Source organism: Chinchilla lanigera, unplaced genomic scaffold (assembly GCF_000276665.1).
Source record: "Chinchilla lanigera isolate Chin_1 unplaced genomic scaffold, ChiLan1.0 scaffold00049, whole genome shotgun sequence".
Taxonomy (NCBI): Eukaryota; Metazoa; Chordata; class Mammalia; order Rodentia; family Chinchillidae; genus Chinchilla; species Chinchilla lanigera.
Window position 1 is genome coordinate 14,904,287 of NW_004955450.1, and position 7,174 is coordinate 14,911,460.

Here is a 7,174-nt window from a genome sequence, read left to right on the forward strand (position 1 = left end):
TGATGAGGTTTTAAAAAATGGAGCATGCAATGAAACAGCCCCATGTAAGAGCCCGTTTTAAATGTGTTGACCACATTTAAAAAAAAAAAAAAAAAGATGGTCTATCTGGGCGAAGAGGCAAGGTCTCTGCTTTAAAGTCGCCCAGCAGTTTGGATGGCACCGTGCGGGGCGCTGGGGCGGACGGCGTGCGGACCTGGGAGACTCCGAACCAGAGGGCCGCGGGCCTCCCGCTTTCCCCTGGAGGTCTGGAACTTCAGGACGCAAGCATTTCCGGAAAGTTTGAGAGTTTGCGTTTTACAGCCACCCGCCCCCCCCCACACACACATATTTGCTCCCTAACATATGAAGAATTTATTTAGGGCTTATACAGGCCAGCGAAAGCCACCTGCGATCCGTTAAAACAGCAGTACTTTTTTCTTTCCTTTTTTGGGGGATGGTGATGGGGGGGTGTGCCTCAGGTCATTCCCCCCCCCCCAGTGCTTCTAGCAGGCTCCTTTCGGTTCCGATTTGCCTTGGGAGGGTTAAATGAATCATTATTATCATCATTATTATCATCATCGTCGTCGTCGTCATCATCATCAAACTGCTATGAAATAGTGAGTCGGCGCCGCCTGCGCGCACGCAGTCTATGGGTAGGCGCCAGGCGTTCCCACGCGTTTCTGCACACGCTCCGACCTCTACGGTTTTAAAGAGAAATTCATTTTACCGCGTTGTTTAACACTCACTACCTATAGCCTACACGGAGTCGTCTTCAGAGTCCGGAAATGTGAGAGTTCCCCCGCCCCGGGAGGTGGTGGCGAGGAGTTCTGGGTGTGACGTTTCCTTTGGATACTTTAAGTGACAGTAGAGCATTGTTAGTGGAGTTTGTTCGGGGTTAGCACACACACAAAAAGATCTTGCAGCGCGCGCAGTTCTGGAGGTGGTCAATAACTCACCAAATCGTAACTTAAACACGATGAATTTAGGAGATTAAACAATTTCATTAATATTGAAATGGGTCTTGAGTCTGGGCTGCCCTGCTTGAGATGCAAGCGCACGTTTTTCAATATTAACAGAAGTGCTTGAAGAAAAGAATAATGTCACCTTCTTAATTCGGAAAATATAACCGGGAGGAGGGGGTGGGCGCGAGGAGGTGGGGGTGGGGCGGTGACCCGCCTCTGGGGGCACCGCTCGAGCCGGGCTGATACGCGTATTGCCCCTTTCGGAGGAGTAAACCGGTCCGGACTCGGCGGAACCGCGGCGGAGGTGGGCCGAGGCAGCCCTGCTGGTCTGGGTGCGCGAGCTACGGAGGTGCGGTTGGCGGGGTACTCAACGGGCTGCTTTTGCCTGGAGGGTCCCGGGATGGGAGGACCTGGGGAGCCCAAAGAGGTGAGGCACTTGAGGGGACCGTGAGGAGGAACAGCAGGGAAAGCTTGTGTTTTGCAGAATGCAAAGGTGCTGGTGGAGTCTTTCTTGCTGCCGACTACAGCTGGCCCCAGAGGTACGAAGCCGAGTTTTGGGGGCTCCTGGTACCACTCCAGGGATTTGGGGATGTTCTTTCAGCAAACGTGCACCAGCTCATACTGAATTGTAAAGCCGGGTTAAAAAAATAGTCATGGTGGTTAGATTGGAGCTGGTGAGCCTGGGAATGAAAGATCCCAGTGACAGCCACGAAGATTCTTTTCTACCACCGAGTCTGGCAGGAGAATCTCGAGGGAACAGTGTTTTCTCATTTTAACAACCGGCGTTTGCTCGCCCTTGCAAAGGGCCAATGCATGACTGACGAAAGCACTGCTCAGAGTACACAGTAGATTAACTAAACTCTAAGAGTGGAAGCGTTCGGGTTCAAACACACAAACACACAAGTTGGAATAAATCTTTGTCCGTCTCCCCGGGGCGATTGTCACCACCAGGTTTGCGACACGCAGTGATACACATAGGAGGATCCCTCAGCGTTTAGCTACTGTAGGACTAGGACTTGAGCCACGTTGCCCTTGCCCAGGATTAATGAAGTAAATGTAGTGAGTGGCACAAATTTGCCTTGCCCGGCGCGGGAAGTTGCAAAGCGCCCCTTTAAAACACCGCTTTGCTACAAAGTTACATCGCGGTTTCCGCGGGAGGTCTACAAAGCCACGGGGAGGGAGGGAGGCTTTGCACGCTATTTACAGCATTTTAAGACTGGTATTATAAAGAGGGGGAGGGAAAGAGCACTTTCCAGAAATCTTGAAAAGCGCATCAGAGTCTATTGTACAGCACCCAAAGCAAACAGAGATGGAGGGGGCACATCCGACCCGGAGGCTTACAGAGTTGTTGGGAAAACTGTATAAAATACACATAAGTCAATTATACCCATGTGCAAACCAAATGGAAATCTCTTTCGTGCAATAGCCATTCATCGCCTCCGCAGAGCTCGCCACCGACCACCTTTCTGCTTGGAGAGTTCGCAATGGCTTCTTTTCCCACAAGCTGGACCACACACGGCTACAGATTTCGTAATAATTTATGCTAATTTCCCTCCATAAATCCACAATTCGCTTCAGTGGCACCCGGGCTGCCGAGGGAGTGAAAAGGAGACCGAGGGGGTGACAAATACAATATTGATTTTGATTCCTTCTGTTGTCAAGCAGGTGTGTGCGCGCGGAGAGCTGGGCTGTGCTAGGGGCGGGGGCTCCGGGAGCGGACCACCGTCCCCACCCCCTCGTCCACACTCCAGAAAACGCGCCCGGTTTGTTAATATTTACCAAACACCGGAGGGAGGTGGAGGGGAAGTACCCAGCAGCTTCCCAAGGTTTCCTAGGCGCCAAAAACAATCCCGCCGCCCCCCTCCTGCCAAGTGAACTCGGCGCGGCCCGGAGCGTCGCAGCTCTGCCGGGCTCGCGTCCCCTCCCCGCGCTCCTGCGCTCCGAGCCTCGCCCTGCCTGGCCCGCTACTCCCGCTCCCGCGGCACCGCGGTCTCGCTTTACTTCTCTTTTGATCTCTCCTGCCAAACTGTCAGTGAAATGTGCTGGAGGGGGGGGGGTCGCCGTGGATTCGGGGGTGTGGGGCCTCGCGGTCCCCTCCGTCCCACCTGCCCCCGCCCCACTTGCCCGGGTGCCGCGCGCCCCCTGGGAACCCGCGCGCACGCATCGCGCCGCGGCTTTGTCCCGGCGCTCATTCTTCGCCCAGTCTGCACTTTGGTGCTGTGAAACGACTTAGCTTCTCTTTCAAAAGGATTTTGTTCCCGGGGTATTGAGCACTAACACAAGCCCTGAGTTCAATCCCCTGTACTGCAAAAAAAATGTAAAAAAAAAAAAAAAAAAAAAAAAGCCTTCTCGAGTGAGTGCGTGGAGGCGGCTTGTCCACGGAGTCTGTGAGCCGCCCCCTGCACGGCCCCACCAGGCTGCACCGTCCCGGGCCTGGGGCAGAGGGGACCCGCTGCTGCCCCGACCGCTGGCGGCTTTGAGAGCCACAGTCCAGCACCCCTGTCCAGGACGGCACTGGGACTCTGAGCCCGCTCTCCCTGGCCCCTGGAACCAAGTCCGGCTGGGAGTCAAACTGCCTAAAAGAAAGAGGTGGGGAGGAGACCCTTTCCACCGCCACCAGCGCCCCCACCTAGGCTACATGGAGGGCCTTTCACCAACCAGTAGGCGCGCTTGTCAGCGGGGAACTTCGGAGCCATCTATTTTATCAGTTGGTGACTGATCTAGATGGGCGTTGGACCTTAACTCAGGGAAGTTGAAAAGAAACTTATTTTTAATTTAATTAATTTATGTTGGTTTTTTGAAACAGGGTCGCTCTATGTAGCCCAGGCTGGCCTCGAACTCGTGATCATCAGCCTCCCAGAGCGCTGGGATTACAGGCATGCGCCACCACACCCGGCTGAAAAGAAAACTGTAATGAGCACTCCCTTGCCTAAGCTCAGTTTTCCGCTCCCAGCTTGGATCTTGCTGGATTCTAAGAAAGGCAAGAGTCTCCGCTTCCTGCTCATTTATTTCACTCCCATCCGGATCAGGGAGCTGGACTTCCAGGGCGGCCCCTCCCTGGTCCTTGCCGCCAGCGTTCAGAGGTAGTAGCTCCTTGGCTGTGGCGGGGACCCCTGGATTTCCATCTGTTTTGCTTGGTAAAGGAGGACTAGGCAGGACTACACGATCACTTTAGGGTATCCCAGTAGCCCCTGCAGTCCCACAGAAGGCCCAGTTCTTCTTCCACTTCAAGCATAAAACCAACAGTGGCCAGAGTTAGGTGCCGTCCTGCTTGGCCCCACCCCCCACCCCCAAGAAGCGCCAGCCAACCCTCTTTCTCAGTGGCGGGGGAAAGAGCCCCTTCCCTGCTCAGCACAATGCCCCGTCTTTGGAAACAGTTTGCTAAATACCATTTGGTGTCTGCTTTGCTGTGGTTAGCTCTGAGCCGTCATGGCCTTAAAAACCTCCGTTTCCAAACCCAGTTCCCCCTTTGCACAGATGCAGAATTCTAACTCCTGCATTCCCAAACCTACAAGTGTGCGTATCTAAAAAGTCTTCGCGAAAGGTTGGCGGGAGAATGTTTGTCGTGCTTGTTGCTAACCCCTCTCTGTAAGTTTCGCTTCGCACGGTGTGAAACAGAAGTGGCAATTCAAATGTATTATTTTTATTGGAGGAAATATTGCTAAAGCTACGTGGGTATTGAAGGGATTAACTTGCTTTTCTCCCAGCCCCTAACTCTGGGGTTAAGACAGCAGTAGATCAACTGTATAATGTGTGCACTGTTCCCTCATTTGTACAAGCAGAACAAAGGTTGGACTAAGCCAAATTGCATTGCACTTGTGAACCGAGTCCCGATGTGAAGTATCTTTTACAGCGGGGGAATGAGAACAATTTCGTGTATGTCTAAAAGGGAATAACAAAGCCACTTTCCCCAGCATCTCAAAGTGAAGTAGCGAGGCGTGACATTCCCAGGGTGAGGGGGGACAAAAGCAGGGTCAGGGGATGAAAAAGAGAATCAAACAGCCACTTTCACATGTCTGCCCTCAACTGCTGCACCTCTCCATAATAGGAAACAAATGTTGTAAAAGGGGGGATTGCTCCCATTCATTCAAAATAGCAAATGATAGCTAAACAACATTGTCAAAACTGAATCAACTTCTGTGCAGTACCACCCAGAAAAAGGTATTGTGTTTTGTTTAATAGCGGGGTGGAGCGGAGTCTTTTTTTTTAAAGGAAGGAAGAGGAGAGAAATCACCCTATACTTTTTCATATCAATTTTCTTTGTCAGAAATCATTTATTTGCTCAGAATTTTTTTCTTTTTTAATCAGGGACTCTGGTGGGGAAACCACTCTTCAAGTGTTACTTTTTGGGTGGGGTGAATTTTGGAAAAGTAACTTTCTGCTTCAGAAACTGCTTCAGCCCTTCCAGTAAATGGGAAAACCGTTTTAACCTCCTTTGAATGGATCATCCGGGAAAAAATATGGCTTGCAATAGAATATTAAGGCAAACTTGAACAGCAGGCTAAAATGTAGTTTGCTCGTCAAGTTTGAAAAAAATAGATTGGGAGGGGGCACTGCAGATTTTTGAAGTGAAAACTTTTATATGCATACAATTTTATTTTGGGTACACCCCCCTCTCCCCCGCGCGCTTTAATTTGTTTTGAAACCGGATAACCTGTAGGTCTCTAGCCTTAAACCCCTGCGCTTCTGCTTTGTTTGTTCAGGCTGACCGGGGAGCAGAGCTTAACCCGGTGGACGAAGGCAATATGTGTTTTCTTAATGGCAGAAGCAGGTTCACTGCAGACCACAACGTCCCTCGGATGCTGTGTTCCTGGGAAGGTTAAAACTGCGATATTCTCTCTCCCCCCTCTCTCCCTCTGTCCTTTCTCCCCTCCCCCCTCTGTGGAGTTTTTGTTTTTTGTGTCCCTACATCCCCCGCTGAGCTGCCACCCACAAAGCGCGTTTGGAAAGAAAGAGAATGGAAAGAAAGGGCTGACCCTTGGGCCTCCCGGGACTGAGCCCGGCCGGGGGCGGGGTTGGGCGGCCCCGTCGCCCCTCTCCCGCCGCCCGGGAGGGCCGAGTCCCTCGCCTCTGGGGTTCACCTGGGACTGGGGCTCCGCGCTGCAGTCCGCGCTGCAGTCCTTTCGCTGGGGAGCTCGGCGCGCGCACCGCGGGGCGCAGGGCGGGAAGCTGAGGCGGGGAGCTCGCGACGCCTCCGAGACACCCACGCCGCTTCGAGGCCTTCCCCTGCCCTCTTCCCTTCCTTTTTCCTGCAGCCTCTAGTTTCAGTCCCCGCGACCTGTGGACTCCGGATTTGGGGAGACCGATGCAGGGTCCCTCCTAGCGCGCCCGGCCCGCCTGACCCGGAGGAAAACGGGAAGGGAAACGGAGGGAGGGCGCAGGGCAGAAGTCCGCACACTGCGCCCCGGGCGCGGACACCGCAGCTGCCCCTCGGTGTCCGCGGTGGGGGTTCGGCGAGGAAAGTCGGGCGCGCATCGCCCCAGCGCACTGGGAGCCCCGCGCGGTTTCCGAGGCTCTCGCTGTGGCTGACGTAGTTCACGCCCCGAGGCGGACGCCCCTAGCAAACACCCGCTGCACCTTCCCGCGTTTACGCTGACATTTTTATTGGAAAAGAATTTTGGCAATATAAACGCGTGTCCTTCGCGCTGGCACTGTCCCCCTAAAGCGCCTCCATTCTCCGTTTTTTCTTTTTAAGGTAAACCTAGGGCCACCGGGCCTCTCCGCTCCCCGGACGGCGACGCAGCAGGTGGCGGCCCCGGGCCTCTCGCCTCCCCGGGCTGGCGGAGCGGGAGCAGCCCCGGTGGGTCGCTTTTCCTCCCGCGCCGGCAGTAGGGAAAATTCCCCTCTTTCGTCCCGGAAAGCAGTTTGGGTGTCGTGTGTTTTGGGGAACACTCCTGAGTTCCCGCAGCTTGCAGCGGAAGCCGTTCCGTCGATCCGTGCCCTTTTCACCGATTTCTTTTTCCTTTCGTTGCAAGGAAAAATAAAGCTACCCACAAGCAGGGTAACATGGATAGCCACACGCCCTTCTCCTTGTCTCATGCCCCTCACCAAAAAAAAAAAAAAAAAAAAAAAAAGAGATAAAAAAAAACAAACAAATAAATAAATAAATAAAAACATAAAACCAGGGCTCGCCACGGGCGTCCTGGGTTCTCCGGGTTTTCGGGAGTGGTGAGCGGCTCTGGTTTTCCTTGGAGTCCGCTCGCCCGCGACCTGTTGATGACTCGGAGCGGCGG